This window comes from Taeniopygia guttata, chromosome 4, assembly GCF_048771995.1.
Source record: "Taeniopygia guttata chromosome 4, bTaeGut7.mat, whole genome shotgun sequence".
NCBI classification, from domain to species: Eukaryota; Metazoa; Chordata; class Aves; order Passeriformes; family Estrildidae; genus Taeniopygia; species Taeniopygia guttata.
Window position 1 is genome coordinate 44,875,530 of NC_133028.1, and position 22,597 is coordinate 44,898,126.

The window sequence follows — 22,597 nt, forward strand, 5'->3', positions numbered from 1 at the left end:
CTTGATTTCCTAATCTTTGATTCCAGAGTCTTCAACAGAAAATCTTACTTACATGGTCACACATTCTCTCAGAAATTCTCAACATCTAGCCCTGCCCACAGAAGGACAATTACACTATTCCCCTCTGTAAATAACATTACAGTCTGATCACCTTGCAAATAGGTTACAACTGTTAGAAGCTGACTTGAAAAGAAGAAACCCTCAAAACTTTAACAGTCCTGGAAATACTATATTTTTGTATCAAAAAGGAACTGAGAAGTAGCTGCTTCATTCAAGAAGCAGCTTAACATTCAAGATACTGCTATAGACTTCTCACTCTGGAAGCTACAAAACCAATGCAAAAGTCCTAACTTTTGTCTTTGGTAGTATCTGGACCCCATTTCTGCTAATTTGATTTGGCTCCTTATGTAAGGGTGAAGCAGTAACTTTACCTGCTGTGCCACTTTAGCTGAATTCTGAGGTCCACGTGTACGTGTGTACCTCCACTTACATGTGGTCTCACTGCTTATGAAGGGAATTTTTCCAAAGACAGTCCAGAACAGAAATCAGGATTTCTCTGAAAGCCTTCTGCTGTCATATGCAGTAAACATGCCAGAGTTGTTTCAACTTTTACAGTAGCCATTATTACTATTACAGTAGTCATCCAGTAATAATTATTCTTCTACAGTATCATTATTTCTGTTTTAAATAAAGCACTCAAAAGGAGTATTGAGGTCCCTTAGTCCTCCCAGTGCATACCTATCTGTGTGTGGGTTTATCAATGTGTATGCACACAAAAGAGTGAAAAAAACCATTGCTTTCCTTTCTCCACTGTTAATGAAACTAGTTTCAAAGTAAAAAAAAACAGAGAGGTTAAACAGTAACTAATTTCTAACTACATCTGAAAAGAACCAATGTAACACCTAAAATTATCTCCACACACCAATAACATTGATCTTTTTCTGATAAAATCCCCATTACTTCAAGTGACTACAACAACACTCCTAAAACTGCTTTCTCTGCCCCAGAACAATGTTATCTGTGTAAGACTTGACAGTTTTCCAGAGCTCAATAACCAGCCATTGCAAGGGTCTGTATTAGGAATGCTATTTTTTGTATGAGGTATCCAGATTGCCACTTTACAGCCAACACACACCACCCTTCTCTGCTAAACACACTGATCTATGAACATGTAACCTGCACATCCTCAGTGCAACTATTAGCTGGGGGTACTAAAGGGCACTTCCAAAAGCCTTCACAGGACTTTCCTGCGAGATTCCACCGCTCTGTCCCTCCTCTAGTAATGACATGACAGATCCATGCCTTGTCAGGCTCCAAAGAGAAAATGCAGAGAAGAGATGACAAACATGCAATGCTGCTGCAGAGGTGCTGTGACTCACAAAGACCATCTCCATGCTACTGGCAAGAAAAAAAAAGTCAAGGTTTTTCTCTGAAGGTCCATTTCTCATTATAAAGCTCTGGCCTGAGGTTTTAGGAATCCAGTTACTCCAAAAAAGTTTTGAACTTTCCTAAAATGGAGACATGAAATATGCTTTGGAGTTGAGCTGGAATTCAGCCTGGTGTTTTAAGGGCAAATTAGCAAACCATCATAGTTTCCAGAACTAAAAATGATGGTAGGGCTGGACAGCTGAGATGTCAAACTTAGCTGGAAGATCAGCATCTTCTGAACATGACTGTCACTTTAATTTCATTTAGGTGAGTTCCATCTCTGTTTTGTAGATGTGTAAAAGGGGAGCATTTTTCTCCAATCACATGATGCTGCAAGAGCCCCATACAACATCTAATATAGCAGCATGCTAAGAACAGTTTCTCTTTGTAGGAAGTTACCTAACAAAACAAGGACAAGCTACAGCTAGGGAACAGCTGAATAATGCTACTCTAATTTACTTATTTTATGATCTAATTCAACAATTTCTCTGCATGTAGAGAGCTTCCAGATAGACTAACTCAGCTTTCACTAATCTCATCTACACAAATCAGCTAACACCAATCTATACCAGCTTCTGAAATAGCTCAGAATCAGAGTAATAAGGATAAAACACAAAATCCTTTAGTATTTCCTGATTAAAACAAATAATGGGATACATTTTGCTTATCCATTTAATTCTGGACTTGGGAAAAAATGCTGTTATTTCACTTTGAAATGTTTACACATGCACCCTCAGTGATTTACACAAGCAAAAGAAAACTGACTGCCACCACAGGAATGTGCAGTCATTCCTTTAAAGAATGATGATGCCCACAGCTTTATGAAAGTAACTCAGGTCAGCAGCAGCAAGGCCTGTAAAATTGAAAAGATCTACACATATGTGGGGACACTCTGTGAATGCTTGTTGGTTTAGATCCATGTCTTCATGACTGTTACTTAAAACTTTTTCTTGTACAAAGTTCATAATAATGTCACTTTATGCGAGGGACCCGAAGGATTCTGCCAGATGTACATCACACAGTACCACAGCCAGACTTTCAATGACATCTGAAGCCCAGTGTATGCACACCTGTGATACAGGCCATGATTCAGGGAAGGTTTAGCACCTAAGTAAGCAAGAGCATCGTTCATCTGTGCATGGCTAAGTTGTGTTCAGAAACAGGAAAGCCTTGCTAGGTGAGCTGCAGGGTGGAAAGCAGTTTGTGTCTCTTCCAGTATTTAACTAGGATTTCTTTAGTAAAGGCTATAATACCTTTCATATGTTTAGCTGCCAGTTCAGCCCTTCAGCTACAAGTGCACAGTGCAGTGAAAGCCCCCTGATTTGAGAAAAGCTGAGGTGATAAAGTACACTAACAGTGACTGGAGGTATCTAACCCATCAAGGTCCCTGTAAGGTAGCAATAGTTTTAAGATGTTTGAACAATCCAGCCTGACCTGGAGATTATGTCTTCCTCTCCTTGCCAAAAATTCAGCAGCTAGAATGCTCTGTACCAAGCTAGATGTGGACTTGAACTTCATTAACTCCAGCAGAGTTGACAGGGGAAGAGGTTTCCTCCCTCATGAGTCCAGCTTGTAGGAACTGAGAAGAGACATCTGGCTCCCACAAGTCTAATGTTATATTCTTATGACAATGCAGAGCCCTAAATTTTGAGCTCCTTGTACTTAAAATGAAATTTTCTGGGTACCATGGTATTAATACAGAGCTTTAAATAAAATAATTAGGAGCAAAGGAGGCAACAGAAAAAAACATTTTGAAAGTCAAAGTGTTAAGGATTAGGTTGGTTATCTAGGCTGAGCAAGAATTAGCAGGATAGGAACTAATTTTGCTGACCAAAATTACTTTCCAACTGTGGCTTACATTTACAGGAGAAAATCAAGTTTCAGACTACAAACTAATCAGGAAGCCAGAAAACAACTGCAACCTGGTTCAGTATGAGAGAAGCTACCCAGGCTCCACACAGAACACCAATACATGCAGCATTAACAGCTCTCACAGCTCGTGCACCAACCCCCAAGCTGATCTGCACCTCCCTGTCAGTCTGGTCTGCACTGATGGACAGGAAGAGGCCAGGGCCCTGATTCAGCCCCCGTTTCCTTCCTGCTCCAGGTTAGTGCTTACTCGGAAATAACACACCACAAGGTCTCGTTTCATTCATCACCACTGTTTGGATACGTGGTTTTGGTCAAAGGCCCAGCATTTCCTTGATTCACCAGGAAACCTCCTCCTAGCAATTCTTTCAAAAGCACAAGCTCTTTCAGTTATTTCAGTATAACAGTTTTTATCTTTCCAGAAAAAGCTTCCAAATATTTTCCATTTTTTTATTTGGGGCTCACATAATACTTGAATTTCGCTGACTTTACCTTCATCATTAAACTAGGTAATTCTTTACTATGGGAACTTGAAAAGATAAATCACAGCAAAGTGTCTGCAGAAAAGGTCTAGGCAGAGATTAAAAGAAATGAAGGCTTTTTTATATTTAATATTATACACTCTTCTATCCACTTGACCATGAATTCTTCCTCCAAAAAGGAATTTTAAAAAACCCAAACCCGGGGACAACCAAAAATTAAAGAACTATCTTGCAAAACACAGCTGTCTACAAACTTTCATTCAGGTCAATTGATTTCAGCAGAATGAAGATATTTATCATTGTATGATATTTTATCACTTACATAGATTTATTTTTAAATAAAATATTTCAATAGGCTGAGAATGCCTACTTTGTTTTAACTTAACAAATCACAGGGCTTCAAATTTTTGTCAGGTTTTGTATCTTTGAAGGTGTCAGAATGCACACAGGTCCACAGAAAACTGCTTTTGGTCAAACGGCCATAAGAAAAAATATTCTTTGAATTTTATGAAAAATGTCTTCACATTTCTATATCCTTTAGTTAAGTAAACCAAGCCACATTTTCAAGTGTTAATGAGATACCTGCTCACAGTCACTTTGGTTAAGTTTTCATCTCTGATACTCAAATCATATTGAAAATGGAATTTATCTTTCAATTTCTTCATAAGATGCCTCAATTGAAACAAGCAGTCTGATATTCTATTTTACAGCTCTCTGATATACCAAATTACAGACATGAACATAATTTCTCATTGGTCTTTAAGAAATTTCAGTTCCCTCATTGACTGCATTGGTATCTGGGATTAAAACTGTAGTTTATTAAGGAGATTTTAATTGCAGTTATTGCATATTGTCAGTAGCTCTTAAACCTAGTCATTCAGCTGGGAACACATTAAATGTTAACAGTTCACACAGGGGCATCCTGGTTCTCTGAGACAGAGCTTATTGACGACATAAGTAAAGCCAGTTTCCCTTACCAGCAAGAGCTTTATTTTTTCCCCCTTTTGTTAAACAGGTGAAGTACACCCTGCAGTCAGCTCAGCATTTCCTGAAAAGTTCCAAAGAGCCTATCCCTTGAAAGAACATCAGGCTTCAATCAAAAGCAAAACCATTTCATGTGAAGTTATGAAATAATGCACACAATATGATCTTACTCTGTAACATTTTTCCTCATTGTACCACGAAAGTATCTGACTTGGTTTGATGTCATTTTGTATCAAAGTTGATGCAAACAATTTTTTTTTTTAAGGATAGTTAATTTTTTTAAAGAAAACAGTTTTCTGCTTATTTTTGTTCCTTAAGTGCAATGTTTTTCAGAATACAGGAATAAGGAAAAAAGTGTAATCTCATAGCTTACCAGGATACTTGAAGAAAAGAAATTTCCTTATGAGATGAAGCTTCATGCTACTGAATCTTTGTTTCTCTCCACATGGAAACCTGTCTGCAAAGGACAGCATTATTTTTATTTTAACAAAGATTGGCTAGGATATGTGCTGGCACAGCTATGTAAGCTAATGAAAGAAAAAGAATAAATTGCTGCTGTGTCTTTAGAGTTTTCTCCCTTTCCCTCCTTTTAATATTCCGCAGTTCTCTGTGGAATATTAAAATCATACCATTTCCAGCACAAACTCGCGGCAGCTTAACTCAGTTTAATTCCCTACATCTCCACTACTTTCTTTCCCTGTGTTGTTCTATTATCACAGAACAAGGGTTCAACAAGGGCTATTAGAAACAGCGGTGAAATGTCTCACTACAAATAGTTCATTAGTGCCTAAAAGTAAAATCATTCTCCTATGGATGTAAAAGCATCTCCTTTTTCCACTGCAGTCAAAATAACAGGCAGAGTTTTCCAGGACTGGCATCTTAAGGACAAATGTCAAGAGAATTTAACAGCCTTTTGTCTAAAAGAGGAAGGAAAGTAACTGTTGGTGGAACATGTTTTTAAACAGCAGCTGAAAGTTCCTACAGGAAAGAATGAAATATGAGCAAATGGTATCAGCATGTGGATAAAAAGCAAGTCATACCTGCTTTAAACAAAATTCACATAGAGGGAGAATATTTAAGCACTATATTAGTGCACAGACAGGGGATTTTGGTGGCTTAATTCTCTTCTGTGGCATGTACCCTTGACAACAAACTGCATTGAAAAAGCATGACAAAAACTCATTGAAATTGAAGAAGCTGTAGGAAATCTCTATGTTCTTAAAGGAAAATATAGATAAGAAGAACTGCCTGATAGAGCAGATGACATCAGCCACCTGTGTAATGGTTTACATTGCATCTCTTAGAGGATACCAAGTAAGGTGAAATAAGATCTTATATAGCAAAGAAATATTTTTAATGCTTGTGATTTTGATGATCAATCTATTCCCTGAGTGTAAAATTGTGATTTTGATGATCAATTTATTCCCTAGGCATAAGTTTGTTTGCAGATATATGTTTCTTTTGCACAAGAAACAATTCTTCTGTTTGGGAAACGTTACTTTCTTTCATTACTCTCTGGATTTTTACCCTGATTTTGACTTCCATTGCTTTAAAATTGGTATTTTCCCATCTCCTTGTTAGAGAAGTTGCATGCTACTACATGTTTAGGTACTGCTTTTAGCTACTTCTGAAAGAGGAAACCAATTTCAATAGCTACTCTTCTTGATCAGTACTTCACTTGATTCTATTAAGTTGCAGTCAAAAAGGACAAAGAAAATATATTATATGTAAATAACTGGAAAGTTCAAAGAACATTATTATCTTGCCGACAATCACAGGCAGAACTCGCCCTTGTTTACTGTAAGAAACATGCTGCTGAGAGATCTCATTTATTACATTACCTAAGGTCAGGCTCCTGCACTTACCTCCTGAATTGTCTTCTGGACTCCATCTACCCACATTCCTGATGGGAGCCCAGAGAATTTACCTGGCTAACTTAATCACCTGAAGAGCCATCATCACACAATGCCAATTAACTTATTTTACAAAATTACAGCGTGTTCATTACTGCAGAAAACCACAACTCAACTAAGGTAACATGCTAGGGAGTAGAAACCCTCCTGATAGCTTTTATAACTGACTTGCCCCTGTAAGACTAATCCAGTATCCTACTGTTTGTTCAGTTTATTTATAACTTCAGTTACTTTTACAGGATTACAAGACATCAGACAACCTGTACAGTGCAATAGTTCAGTGTATCTCTGGCAAGTTCAACACACCCAAGATGCACTCAGCACAAAAGAGAAAGAATATAATGAAAATCAGATGTTCTTGGCCTCCCCTTTAGTTTTATACACCTACTTCTGCTTTATTTCAGATATTCTACCTCAAAAGATACAGTTGACTCAAAATAAAAAGATGCAAGAACCAGGCACCAGTCTGAGTTAACAAGCTGCTTGCCAGCTGAGAAGTCATGCACACATCCATTATTACAAGCCTAAACATAGCAAGCCTTTGAGAAGCTCTTAGAATAGCAAAATGTGGCATATTGATATAAAAGTAATTTGTGGATGAAAGAAAAAAGATAGCAAGAAGCTATTTCAAACAGATGGTTAAAGAAATAAAGCAATTTAATCCCAACTTCCAGAGGAAAATATTGTCATAATTATCAGTGATGTTAGAGTCAACTGCTCTATGTGGGGTCTTGCTGCATTCGCTTCAGAATGTCCAGGCTCCCAGGCAGTGGGGTCTACTCCAGATGAAAGGTACACAATTTCCTACCACTTCTTGCACACTCTCTAGGTGCATTGCCTACCTCTTGTCTATCTCTCCACAGCAAACCTTCCTAGAACAATTGTGTTCCTTACTGTTCAACACTTTGCACAGTAGAAATCAGGTCCAGTTGGGCCCTCAATGAATCTGTATGACAGCAAGGCATCAAATACCAGATGGTGGCCCATAGCTTCTTCTTTCTCCCTTACAGATGTGCAGGCCACTTCAGAGACCCTGACAGAACCAACTTGGCTGGTGCACTGAAATGACGCATTAGTGCTGGCAATCAGCCTGGAAACCTTAAATATTGTACAAACTGTGACTCCAGCCCAGAGGAAAAAGGGTAAGAAAATGGTAAATACCTTGAAATTAGAACTCTGTAATCTCATCTAGCCTTTAAAATCAGGAGTCTGAAACTAAATACTGTGCAGATATTGCAGCTACACAGTGATGTTCCTCATTTGTTGGCAGATCTGGAATTTCACATGAGTCTGCCACACAGGAGCACTAGGAGGAATTTGAAGAGCAAATGTGAGGTAGATACCCCTGCCGTGATCTCACAGCAGCATTTTTTGCCTCCTTCTTTTAAGAAGGGCACACCCTCAGGATGACTGTTTTGATGTAGGCACCATTTGCTGGGTGGAGGTTCTACACACTCCTTCTTGACTTCCAGAAGAGATGCCCCATGAAGTTCACTCCCTTCACGCACATTCTCCATTATGAGCAGAAAACTACAGTTTAAGAAGTGCAGCTACACAAAAAAAACCCCAGGCAGTTATAGGATGGGCCTCCTATATCCATTAGCACAGGCAGAAAAGGATTCCCAGCCTGAAGAGAGACAAGAGGAGCAGCTGGTGTGTGGCTTCCTCAGATGCTGAACAGCACATGGAAGTCCCTCTAGATATGGGTCCCTGGTGTCAGCCAAAAGGGGCAAAACTAGAGACAACTAGATGTAAAGTGTGGGAATACTTTTTTTTTAGGCAGCCTCCTTTTCCAGTGTAGCTCAGTCTAACCTTTCTCCGAATACCCACTGCACTAGAGGCTCATGCAATACAGCATTTGTTAGCAGCATATTTTATGGCCCACAAAGAAATAAAGTTCAACTGCTCAGGCTCCAAAGCACTGGCAAAACACAGTCATCCTTCAGTTCAAACCCACAGTTTGGCACAACACTGCAAGATGCAGGCTATTCTCATTAGACAGGTCAGTTCTCTGGTATGATCCACTTCAGTCTGCAAAGCTGAGCAGAAAAAAATCACAAAATTATGAGAAAATGCTTCCACCACACCTGCAGAAGACAGTCCAATTGTACAGCTTAAATACTTTCTACACCAGAAGCACACAATTTTGAAGAGCCTGGCATGCCCCTTTCCTGGTGTAATAAACACCTGATCAATCTCAGCTGGAAACACTGCATCCATCCCTGGGAACACTGAGGAGGTTTTCTAAAGGACACACTGTTTTTTTCACCAGGGTAACAATGAGGTATCTAGATAAGGTTTCTCACACAACTAAAACAGTGCACAGACTACTTGAAAGGAGATGCTAAAAGGAGATGGTTCACTGTGAAAGTAGAGCTCATCTTTGCATTTTATTAGAGAGATACAGACACGTGTAACCAAAAAAAAAATCTTACTAAAAGGTTCTTACTGGGATGGTCACTATTTTTTTTTTCCTTTGAAAAAAAAGGAAGTTCTACAAGGAGTTAAGGTAAGGATAACATGCTACTAGAAAAGGAACATATGTAATGTGTAGTACTAGTTGTACAGTAACTGAAAACCATCAAGACATACTAACCTGTGCCATAGACAAAATACTCTGTATTCAAGGGAACATAAAATCAGGAACACTGACACGACACTTTATTAATACTTGTCAGATAACATGAGGAAGTCACACCATTGACTTCAGTAACTACTGAGAATTCAAATGAGAAAAAAATTACAATTGTAATATCCTACTAAAAGCAAATCAGATGTAGTGATGGAAAGAAAACATTTTCACACATCTGATTTTATGCATGCTTGGTAGATTTCAAAGATGCAGACACAACATGAAAATTACTTTTAGAGCCTTCTAGCTGGATGCATTTAGTTAACTTTTGCTACTTTCCCCCGTATAAGCGGGCATGTTCTCAACAATTTTCCCTTTTATTCTAGAATACCATTGTGATTGGGGATCAGGACACTTTGGGTTTGTCTTATTTCCCAAATTGCTTGGAAGAAAAAAAAATGCAAAAAGTATCTATGGTATCTATGTATCACCTAAATGGAAAATCTAATTATTATTACCAAGGTCATAAAGATTCATTGAGGAAGTTTTAGTTTCATTTTTAAAGGGAAAAAAAAATTCTTTTCAAGGCACAGAACAGTATTATCTACTTAATATAAATCAGTACAGATTCTTTGTAAAGCATTTTGTCAGTCCAAAACATCAGTACAGAACAGTAGTAACTGCTATTAATGAACACTGCAAGTAGACCATCTGACCAGAGCCATTACTTAGACCAGTCCATGGCCTGACTTCATTGAAAATTACAGTAGTTCATCAATTCAATATCAAAATGTCAAATCCCTTTGATTAGCTCAGCACATACACTGTGATTGAACATCTGAAAGGAGCTTCAGAGGTGCTTTGCACCTTTATGTGATGTGCACAGGGTCACTAAAGAACAGAAACACAAACCTTAAAATTCATTACCCAGCTGATGCCATTTAAACTCAGCAATCAGCTTACAAACTGTGTATGCAAGACAGGAGAACACTTGCCAAGATGACATTTATAGTCTAGGTAAACAAGCAGCACAGTAGATTTCCTAATGCATCAGGCTGTTTGCAGGCTCTGATTGCTGATGCTTAATGCTCAGACCACATGCATGCAAAGAAGCCATATGGCTGTGAAAACAAAACCCACTCTGCTTAAACCTGAAACCTTCAGCCTAGGAATCAGAAAGGACTGGGTTAAATGGTAGATTGTACTGTCCTCAGGCATTCCTCCAGTCTTTTCCATCAGCATTAATATAACCTTATTGGAGCACAGGATTCACTTTGCTCTGCTAAACAAGTGGAAAAACATGTTTGGAAGAAAGAAGTGAGGAGTAAACAAATGGAGACAAAAGATGAGGGCATTTGTGCAGCCACTTAGAATTACTATGTTGCTAAAATACCCTTGTAATGTGAGGAAATTGGCTGTGAGTAGGTTTGCAGCTACAAAGAGCCGCAAAACCTCAACATAGTTTGAAGCGGTTTTGCTGAAAGGAAGCAGCTGTAGCAGCTGGCCTGGATTCTGAACTGTGTTTGGGAAAAAAGCCCCAACAAAACAACAAAACTCCCCACATGTTCAAGGCGTAGGTGTCTGCAGAGAACATCAGGAAAGCCTTAGAGAGTTCAACAGGGCCTGGAGGAGAAGCACACCTCTTCCAAGGAAGCAGTGATGAGTGCACAGGGACCCTCACTCAATTTGCTCTCCTATTTTCTCTGTGCAGCCTCTACCCACTTTTGATCTTCCCAAAGGTAGACTGTGTTAGAAAGCTCTTAATGCTCTTCTTTCTACCAAGTATATTTATCTGAGCAAGTCCAATAGGCCTGAATCCAGCTACAACAAACTTTCTGGGCAGCTCTGACTGTTATGAAATGTAGTGACTCAGCCAAGCTACATCAAAAAGAGAACATATTTTATTTGTTTACTGGAACTTAATAAAACAGGGCAGGAAAAAAAGAAGGAGTCAGAAAGGACACATCCCCACATATCTTCATCTTAGAAAGCTTAGTGCTTCTCTCTGACCATAGGAAGGAATTTTTATGTGGCTTTCTGTCTCCCCATACACTTTTGACTGTCTGCCTCCCTCCCCAGGCCCATAGCTCTGCACCTCCGACAATCCTAGTCACCTGTGTCACGATGCAGTTGAATCAGAGGTGTCAGTGCTTATTTACAACCAGCATTTCCCCACTTATGTTCCCATTGCCATGGTAAGCAGCAACAGAGCCTGAAATATAAGGTCAAAACATAGCCTAGATATCTCCCACAAGCCATATGGAATAATCATTTTCTGAGGAAATTTCTGGCAAAAATTTGCGCTTGTTCTCTGACCAAAAGCACACCTCAGCTCAGCACTCTGGACTCCAAACCGAGCTCCTGAGACAGAGAACAATAAACATCCCTAAAAAGCTTGCACCCAGATTACTCTGCAGAAATTGAAGAGGATCTTGCCAGTTCCTTATAGGTTATCAGTCTAACTTCTTTGATCTCTGTCAGCCTGTGTTTCCTTCTACCATGTGGAAGCTCAGGGCCATGGCACATATCTGCACTGCTTGCCAAGCACCCCAACATCACTTCATAGGAATTGATTCTTGTTTTCCATCTTTCAGAAGTTTTTCAGCCTATCCTTGCACAAATAATGTATGATAATATAGGTTCTGAATATATCTGTGAAGACTGAATATATCTGAATATATTTGTGAAGACAAACCAGACCTCTTCCCCAGTTACTATTCCACTGAAAATCAAATATTGGTCTGCATGTCTTGGATTGCTCAGAGATAAGCAGTTAACATCACAATACAGTTATGTAAACTGTATCAAACTAATCAGACATCAAGACAGAGATAAAAATAGGAGAAATCAAATGAACCCTGGAAAGAGACATCAAGTTCAGGCTGCCAGGACTGCACATACTGAAATACCTGAGGAAAGTTGAAAATTATTGTGGTAAGTACATCACAATTTAGGCCAGCCTAAGAGGGAGGCTGTCCACTTAGTGAAAACCTGGACCGAAGCAGATATTCAGCATAAGAGACTGTGTTCTGGAGAGAGGTATGAGGACACAAAGTATGAAGCACCAAAAAGGCAGAAACATAATAACAACATACAGCTGCTGTCTTGTCTCAGCAGGAGTCAAAATTCAATTACTGGGACCAACCAGATTTCAGTATAAATTGACATTTCTGTGCATTAAATAGGATTATTCAATAGATGAGAACACAGAAGTGCAGTATTGACAATAAGCGTCAATATATCAGAGTGGTGATACTGCAGCCCAGTTTGGTATCCTAGGCTTGATGAATAATACACTGGGGAAGACAGAAGCTTTTAATTTCTCTGTTACCTCCTGTATCACCTCAGCCTTCTCCGGATTGATTTTAAAAGAGCTATTTCAGAACTTGTAAAAACAAAAGCACCTCCATGTCAGTTTTAGCTTGGGAGACTGTCAAAAATCCAATTCTAGCTGCAGTTTATGTGGAATCAAATGCAGACTCAGGCCTTAATTTTGGTATAGGTATCACAACACAAAGATATCAGCTGTTTTTTCTTCTGTGAATTCCAACAGATCTCTATTGATAAGTTTTCATGTCATAGTTGTTTTCTGGTCTGAAAAACAACAATGCAATTTAGAAATTCTTCTCCTCTACCTTGATGCAATCTTGAGAAATGCAAGGGAATTAATTTTAATCTGGATCACCAGCAAGATGAAAGAGGATAAAAAATTAAAAAGTTATCAAAATTAAGAAAAATATGTAGTATCAAAGGCTTGGCTTTGTTGTTGCAGTCCTAAGAGATCTGAAATGTTTGCCTTGAACTGCTACTGATCATTCACATCAGTTTGATGAGAAAGACCAAAAGTTTAGTAGGAAGTGTGTACCATAAGCTGAGGAGTAACAGCTCAGAAGTTGTATCCTGCAGCAGGCGAAAGTACACTACAGCCTTCACCTAGGGAAATAAGTCCTCTCTTGAAGAAAGCCCATGGAGTAAAAACAAAAGAACACTGTAAGAAAGAGCAAAAGCTCTCAGTGCATTGAGGTGATTAGCGTGCAGTACATCAGAACTGTCCAAAACACTACTGTACTTTCTAGGTTACTGCATGCAGGTTCCAGTATCTTTCCAAAGGCAAAAGAGTCTGGAAGCTGGTCTGGAAGATAGTCCTGATCAATTCCTAGATGTCAGATTTAGGATCTCAAGGTGAAAGATCAGAATTCACCTCTATAGCAGAATATCACCTCTGGAAGGTGGGAAGGTGGGAGTTTTTCTCTCTCCACGAGTACGTTATCTTAGACATTAATTGGAAAAATATTTACTTCAAATAGGAGGGGGAAAATGTGCCCAGACTGAAGATGCCCATGGCAGCTGCAGTGAGGAAACAAGAAACTAAAGAAGTCTAGACCAATATAAAAGCTTTTAACATGCCACTGTGAAGGTTCAAGAATCAGTTAGACAGACTTCTTTAAGAGTCAGATGATTTTATCACCAATCACCTGGTGATGGTCTGTACTCAGCTGGAAGGAATTGGACAAAATTTGACTCTAATTATTTGAATCCATAGATTTTTTCAATCTCTATTTTTTTGAAAGACAATATAAAAGTGGAAATACAACTCCTAAAAGAAACAGCAGAAAAGTCTTACTAAGCAATCATATAATCATAGAATACCAGATTGAAAGGGTATTTAGGACAGTTTTGCAGTGGCACTCCCAAAGCAACTCTCATCTCACCTGTGCCATTCTTCCATCATGAAATCATGCCCAAAAGCTTGTAATCCAGCCCAGGGACTCCAAAGAAAAATGTTGTTGTCACCTGTACCTGACGTTCATCTAAATAACAGTCCCCAGCAGCAAGAAATTGACACAGCACAGCTGTTTTTGACACCAGCACTTGGTGATCTGCATCACTCATACTTTCTGTCTTTCCTTGATTACTCTGGAAAAGAGCTTACCCTTCCCTTGGACTCCCTTTGATAGCAAGGGACATCCATTTAGCTCTTTCCAGTGGAAGAAAATCCTCATGGATCTAAGGTACCTGTGACAGCCAAGGCTTACCTATTCCCTCTGGTTGTCCAAGCACATTAATCAGCCCAGATGAAGATCATAATGGATGCAAGGACTTCCTGATGACTTTTCCCCCAAATCTCTCCTTTGCTGCTTTATGAAAGTTGAAATATTTACGTCAGAATGTACCAATATCAAATTTCCATGTAAGATTTTGTAACTATAGGTTGGAACTTCAGAAGGAAACTAAAGAAATATACTTTATCTGCTCTATGAGTACCAGCACTTCTGTAAAACAAATACAGCAGCGATGAAGGATCTCACAGGACGCAACATCTTTGAAACTCAGTCTCATGCAGTATAAATACAATCCCATCCTCTTTTCTACCTCCTCTAACTGGCTACATTTGAATCATGCATATGAGAAAAAACATCAGGACGGTACCGTTAGCTGCACTACGAGTCGCAGAAGCACAAATGGCATGGAAGGTCTAAGCCTTTAAATAATGATGCTGCTCTCCGCTGCAGATCACCTGGCATGCACAGTTCAGCTCTCTGACAAAATAATGCAGTCACTCCCTGATTAAATTACTCCTGGAGTGGAAAAGACATTGAGCAGCCTGCCTGTTTCAATTGGCTGTGTGGTGACTGAGCTCCATGAATATGGAAATAATTAGAAATCCTAGACCAATATAGAGGAGGATGAGGAATATGTGACCCACATAAAGGGCATGCTGGAGTTGCATGAAAGTGAAATCACAGTGTAATATTAAACAAGTGAAAAATCCTTTATATCAGTGATAGAGGTTAGAAAACAAATGAAGATTACTTCAGTAAAATGTCAGAGGGTTCCAACAGAGATACAAAGCCTTTTCAAATGCATTTTACAGGCTCCTTTCTCCTAGGAAAGAGGTAAAATTGAGATTTTATTTTAAATTATAATTCATAACTCTAATCCACACCTTTGTGTCTCTTTTGCTCTTGATGTCTAGTAGATTTACAAGATTACTCAGTAGTTGCCAGACAAGTTTTTTCACTTGGGCTCTCAAGCTTTGACCTTAGTAGTAGTTAATAGCCCAAAAGATTATAATCAGAGTATGAGAAATAGACAAGTAGACCCTAGGAAAGCCAAAAAGCTTTACCACCAGATGAGCCCGTTTTCACCACTCAAGCAGATGAACTGCAAATAAAGTAAAAAAATTATGGAGTTTACTGGAAAAAATCTGTCACATACATCTGTAAAATCTCTAAAAAAAAGCTTACATTTTCCTTGGATATGGCTCACTTGCCCACCTGTGCTAACCAGGAAGAACCAGCACTCCAGTAGGAGTGGTGCTTTGGTGAAATGGAAGTGCTCTGCTTCCCACATACTCCTGCAGCGGGCGTACACGGCACATCCACGTGCCCCATATATCTCTGTTTATCCCGCCACTCTGTGGAATTGCTGGCAAAGAAGGTATGTAACAGCAACCTTCTTCAGCTTCCTCCACCTGGCTGTCATAGCAAAAGGCAAATCCAACAGCAAGGAAGAAAAATGAAGTCTAAACCACACTGGACAAATGCAAACATCCACAGACATTGAATTCTAAACCTTTTTTGTCCCCATCTGAAAACTAGGGCCACCAATTCATAACAATACTCTTAAGGGGTTCTGAGATGTTCCCTCAAAACAGTTTTGCATGTACCTTACATTTGTAAAGACCTAGTTTCTTAGTGTAGTTAGTTCCTAAGGATTTTAGAGTGAAGCTTTATTTTCCTTTCTCTAATGCTAAGAAATTTTCCTTTCATTCCATTAACATTATGTAAGTGCTTTTCATTTCCTGAACAATTTTCAGAGAAAGCTGCTATATTTTTGGATAGCTTGCTAATTCATAAATTTATATACATGCTTCAATTAAGCATCAGAAAACTTCACCACTGACTTCTATCTCATAAATCACCTTACACTATCCTGTAAATTGAAAGATCAGTGGCATGTTTTCTATCCCTGTGGCTCAAACAAATCTCTGTATCAATTTTTAAGCTAGCAACCACTACTTTCACAGTAAATTCATTAATCTAAAATATTTCTGTTTAAATTTGCTAGGATTAGAGGTAATGTTATGATGTGTTACATATTCAGACAGTTTTTTTACTTAATAGCAGAATGATGAGAAAAAAGCAGTGCAGGTAACATGATTCACAATACACACCACTTTATATTTTGCTAATAACTTTTTACAAGTTTCCCTAATGTTTATTTAAAATCTCTTCCCTGAAATCAAGAGACTACACCTTCTCACAAATAAAATAATACAAAGTTCCCTGTACAAAGGGTGTTTCAAAACTGTTACCTCTATTTTCAGACTATTCTAACTGAAGAGGAATGCTTTTCTAAAATACTGGCTCCACATTAAAAGCACACATGGCAAAGACTATTTGATGTAAAGCTCCTCCTTTCAAAATCAATACAACTCAAAGTTTCCCTCTGTGAAGAAAATTGGTACGTACGTGGTCATTGTAAATGCTAATGAAAATATCAGTTGTAGGACACATGAATGCAAAGAACCCAAATATAGACATACTCTGGTCTGGGCAAGTTGAAATCTAACTGTCCTATCAGGGGTTGTGTGACTGGCTACAAAAGCTAAAAAATAAAAATAAACCCAATGCACCCTTCAAAACTGGAAGCCACTTAGTTCACTGAGTGATTACCATTGATCCCTGGCACATGTAGCTATGATCATGCCCAGCACTTTTATAACTACCTTCCATTAAATCAATTCATAGGGGAAAGTGCTGGAAAAAATATTTGAATTATATAAGTATTAAAATCCAACTTTTCAGACTGAAACATTATGCCGTCCCAGATGTAGCTGAAGTACCACCTTGGTATCAGGAATGGCAGCACAGGTGACATAACATCTCCTTACCTGTCACCATTCACATGCCAGCAAAAGATGTGAGTGCAACAGAAACCACTGACTGTCAGCACTGGGCTGGGTAACATGAAACTCTCTGAAGTTCTCTGCCTTGGTGCATGTGCCTGGGAAGCCTTTGGATAGTCAATCACTCCTGTGGTTTGAACATTTTGGCCTGTAATTCTTTGTTAAGCCAATTTCCAAAAGAAATTATCTCTTAGTAAACCAGGGGGAGTTACAGATTGCTCAATTGGTTTGAAAACTAAGTGATTCTAATTTCTAAATGTGGGTACACAGTAAAAGATAATCTAGTAGGCAAAACTCTGACCTAAAATGCAAGATATATAAATCCAGCTTTTGGTTCTGCCACTGGTCCACTGGCAAGATTCTGTGTGAGTCTTTTCACCATACACAAAACAAGAACAATAAGAGAATTGCCTCAAAATCTGAGCAAAATTATAAGCAGATGATTAATAGATATATTGGGCTGCAGACTTTTGGCTTTGAAAATCTTGATCCAGTTTCTTATCCTGGAAAGGAAGCTTGGATTATTCAATTTAAGAACTGTCAACTATTTATAGCCTGAGCTATAAAAAAAAATTCTTTTAAGAAATAGCAAGCCAGAAACCTCTTGCTGCCTCCACCATCTCCAGTAGAAACAATTCCCAGGGGTATCTACATACTGTTCTAAGGTTGCTGGAGTGCATATTGTTCCATGTCTTCTTGCCAGTAAATTGCCAAACCACTGTTAGACACACAATAGAGAGGAAAAATGAAAAAAGAGTTCTGAGAATTTAACTTCAGTAGAGTTTCTATCACTGTTCTGTTACTTTAGGAGGATGATGCTCATGTCCAACTGACTGAATAACATTTCTCTGTTATCAAAGCAATGCTGCATGATCTAGTGGAAGGTGTACTTGCCTATGGCAGAGGGATTGGAACTAGATGATCTTTAAACAATGACCAAATGTGCAATGTACTAATGTAACAATGTGCTATGTACTCTTAAGAACATTCACATTGACATGAAACTGGGCTAGCATAGTACAGTTTAGCCTAAAACACATAAACCTGTTGATGATGAACCTGAAAACAGAATCCAGAACTGTAACTACTCTAAAACTGAGGTACCTTAACAAAACCAAAAATCAAAAATCCACATAGCTCTCTACTATCTTCTGACAACTTTCTGTCTCCATGTCAGAAGAAAGACAGAGCTCTGCACAACATTGAATGTGTTAATTTACTCATTAAGAATACAGCTCACCATGAAGACATTTTTTCTGAAAATTAAGTCCCAAAGGGAGCTGAAGACATTTACTCCTATTTTGACTAACCAGTCAAGTATAAGAATGTAACACATACACTAGTGAAGGTGTCTGTCAGAAACCATTAAAGACAATGATGACATCTTATCTGGATAGACACAAATTAAACAACTGGGGATGAAAGATTAACACTTCACTGTCTGAAAACCTTTGTAGTGCAACTGAATAAAAAATGAAAGTTTCTTCAAGAATCAGAAAATGACCTGAGGTATGTTGGTGCGGACAAAGATGTGATGTGACAGAGCTTTCTCTCACCAGAAAGTAACTAACTGATGGAGGCTTGTGAGCAGGCTTTCTCCTGTAGATGTGACCTGAAAGGTAAGCTGCATGCAAACAAAAAAATTTTGTCAGAAAAGGGTCAAGTCAGCAGGACAAGGTGAAAGAAAATAGAAGCTAGGTGTAAATAGATTCAGCATTTTTGCCTTATGTTTTTTGTCTATATATTTCATAAGTGTTTCTAAGTGCATTGCTGATTTTAACTGTTACAAACAAAAGTTCATAGTTCATTTCCTCTTAACCTGTCTTGACTTGTGCATGGTTTAGACTAACTAGCCTTTCCTTGGCAAGACAGACCAGGTCACAAGGGTATGAAAACAAGCACCCAGTTAACCAGCTAACAGGAACCCAGCTTGGGGCATGGAAGGAGAAATATAGCAAGCCATGAACTCTGCTACATTGACTAGGTAGAAGGGTGACTCCACAAACATCAGGGAAAAAAACCCACCTTCCAGTAACTCTTGGGAAACAAGAAGGATGGAATCCAGTAAGATATTGCATCAACTCCAAAGATCCCAAAGAACACACCAAGCCACCCACATCACTTACCCTCTTTCCCCATTCATGTTTTCTGGCAATGTCCATAGAAATGTCAACACATCATGGCGGGATTCTAATAAGATTGTATTTGAAAAGCAGTACTGGCTACCTCACAAACCAGAAATCAGAAGGGAAAGAGGGGAACCCAGTACACCCTCTCCCAGTGACGGTGAATCAGAGATCCTATCTTATTTTTTCAAAAAAAGGTTCAGAAAACCTGTTATATAAACACTGTATTAGTTTATTATACTGCTAATTTTAAGTTTTTTTTAAGGGAATAAGGGAAGTTTTTTTGACAGTAGAAAACAGGTTGCAGACATAAAGTGTGTATTTGCACTGTGACAGGATATGGATTTATAACGCCAAAAAATAAGATGACAAAAAATAGTAAGATTTTGTGTAATGTTAAAGTTAAGCCTCAATGGGTTTTAAAACACCTTAGAATTAATTTATTCATTTGAGTATTGGCAGTGCTTATAGTGGTAATATCTTTGTTCTATAAAATGAAAAGTAGTTTGCTGCAACTTTGTAACTCTGCCCTCTGTCATTCCTTACCCCATCCCAAGTAAAAAAAAAAAGAAAACCTCTTGACAAACTGTTAAAGGATACTTCTGAATGGAGCTAACACTAGGTGGAATTCAAACAGTAAACAGCTTCAGAGATGTGAGGAGCCAAGCAAGATAGATTTAAAATGCTTTGGTAAATCAAAACTGCAGTACAGCATGTCTCCCTTACAAGATGCAGACTCCCCTTGTAAGAGATGCCCCAAATATTCAGATGGATTGATTTAAATAATGAGAAAACTATAGAAAACATGAGCAAAAATCTTGACTTATAAAAACTGTAACCTTGATACAGAAAAGAAAAATTAACATCCCTTGAATGGCAAGCTCTTAAATTGCTTGAAAAGAAATATGAACAAGAAATAGTATTTTCTAATTCCCCATGCACTAATCATAGCCCACCAATACTGGTTTCCCACACAAATCTACTTTCAATGCAGTGGCATTGGGCAATGTTGCAGTGACACCTTTCAGGTATTCTGATGCACATAAATAATGATTCAACCTTTTAAAGCTATGTACTTCCTGTAAGAAGAAACATTAAGTAGATAAGGAAGTAAACAGCTTGACATGAATAACTATTTTATTTGGACTGCTTTTAAAAAAGAATACACAAAAAGTACATTGTATATGTTTGAAAACAAGTCTATTCTAGTTAAACATTACCATAAAAGTCATCCTCTTACAAGGAAAGTGATTCACAGTGGAAACAATTTGAAACTCAGTTTTACAAAGTTTGCATAAGAATTGCCCACCCAGGGCAAGAAATCCACTCACTCCCACGCAATGTGATAAGCATAGAGGAAAAAACCAAAGCAATTACAAAAAATGATCTTTCATTGACCCAGAGAACTCAAGCTCATAGGAACATACAGATACGTAGTAGATATTGTTGAAATAAAAATACAGGATTTTAAGTCTCACATAGACAAGGAACAGTTTTGTGACAAGTATAAACACATTTTACCAATAAGAAAAACAAATAGCATCAGGATACTCTTAGTAACTATAAAGAAAATAAATACTGCATCTACTTCATATTCTAACTTCAGAGAAAAGGATAAAAAATTGCCTTACCTCAAATACAGCTTGAAGAGAGACATTAACAATATGCCTACATCCTTTCTTAGTTCCCTTGTTAGCAAGCTAAGAAAAAATACAAAATAGCAAATAACTACCTTTCCTTCAGACAGCATGTGCTCAGGAATAACACACTTCCTAATAAAGTGTGCAGAAAAGAAATAAAAAAGAAATTAAATATAAAAACTCAAAAATATAATCCTTGCAAAATAAAAAGATAAGAACTTTATATATTTGAAATTCACAGTATGATTTATTGAATTTTATGGGAGTAGAGATATTCAGGAATTAGATAATATAGACTTAACTGTGATATTACCTCAATTCTCACTAAAATATTAATTCAGTACATTTGTCTACAAAAGGACAACTGTAAATTCATCTACACAGAACTCGGACACTGGAGATGTAAAAAGATTCCTATTCCAGTAGTAGGCACATGGACTCACACGATACAACCTTATTAACTTGCTTTTTCCTCACAAACGACAGTGCTTACTAAAGCGACACTCAAATGTTAAATGCTTTGGTCAAGAGTTCAGTCACTGACCTGCAATGAAAGCCTTATGTTCAGCTCCAACATTTTCTAACAGCAAACAAGGAAAAAAATGGTTTCACGGAATGAACTGTTAAAAAAGAAAATCCTCACATAAGCTTTCCCCGAGGGGGAAGAAATATCCACAAGCTTTAAATTGGCCAGGCGGATTTAAGAGGAAGCAAAAAAAAAAAAAAAAAAAAAAAAGCAGCTCTTTCTATTGCGTCAAAGAGCCCACTGTGCAATAGGAACAGTGAACAGAGTTGTTAAACTGGCAAGCTTTTGCTGAAGACAGCTTTTCAATATGCTCTCAGCATCGTCTCCCAGGGCTGGCTGGAGACAGTCCCACTCCTCTTATATGGGCTCTACTCCTTCAAGAGGCAATCGCTCTTAAGGACAGTTTCTATAAACATACTGTTCTCCTGGCTTGGCTGCACATGATGAGGGCAATTGCACACGTATACATACCTGCATTCAGGGAGCAGACCTGCATGCACTTGGGGGAAATGAAGGCATGCTCAAACCAGCCATCATTACCTTGGCTTAAGAGCAGGATGCTATTGATGACTGACTGCCTGCTCAAGCTCCCTTCCCCACTTAGACCATTCAGTGTGCTGCTGGAAAGCAATCCTGAATGGCACAGTACTTAGAGAGGAAACCTCTAATGCAATTCCATTGGGATGCTGTAGTCCCAGCAGTGCTCTCTGATTAAAGGAAATCAGTAGTCACATGCTGCTGCCTAGCTTTGTGTGTAGTGCAGAGAGCTCAGAGAGCCACCAGAGACTGCAGCTACATGGCATGAGTGAACTGTCCCTCCCAGGAACGAGGGCTCCATCACTGAGGGCATCTTTAGAGGCTGAACCTGTGTACATAAGGTGAACAGAATAAGGACACTGAGCAACCTGGTTAAACATTAGTAAAGCCACACTCATCACCACATACAGGAAACTGCCACACAGATCTCTGCAGGCAAGGACAGCGCCCTGCATTCCTTTTACAAGCCATGGAGACCTAAGCAAAGGCTTTCAGAGCACAGTTCAACCTACTCCAACCTGCATCTGGTCTGCTGAGCTGCCTTCTGGGCTTCACTGCCTACAAGGGAACCCATGATGGCTTTCCCAAAAAGAGGTTGCAGACAGCAA

General features: G+C 38.6%; 1 protein-coding gene across 9 annotated transcripts in view; it reads right to left on the bottom strand.

The window, feature by feature from the left end:
• CSGALNACT1 (chondroitin sulfate N-acetylgalactosaminyltransferase 1) overlaps window positions 1-22,037 on the bottom strand; it is a 41,543-nt gene extending 19,506 nt beyond the window's left edge. For 3 of the 9 annotated variants that reach the window (XM_012573408.5, XM_072928515.1, XM_072928514.1), the window contains exons 1-2: window positions 21,471-21,630; window positions 20,918-20,986 (exon numbers count right to left, since the gene is read on the bottom strand). The gene's annotated coding sequence lies outside the window, so the exon portion shown is untranslated. Of the gene's footprint in view, window positions 1-5,136; window positions 5,161-14,678; window positions 14,703-18,664; window positions 18,785-20,917; window positions 20,987-21,470; window positions 21,631-21,923 lie in introns of those variants that run through there. The other 6 variants (XM_041715881.2, XM_030271571.4, XM_072928510.1 and 3 more) reach the window with 6 other exon arrangements.
• Window positions 22,038-22,597: the final 560 nt, after the last annotated feature.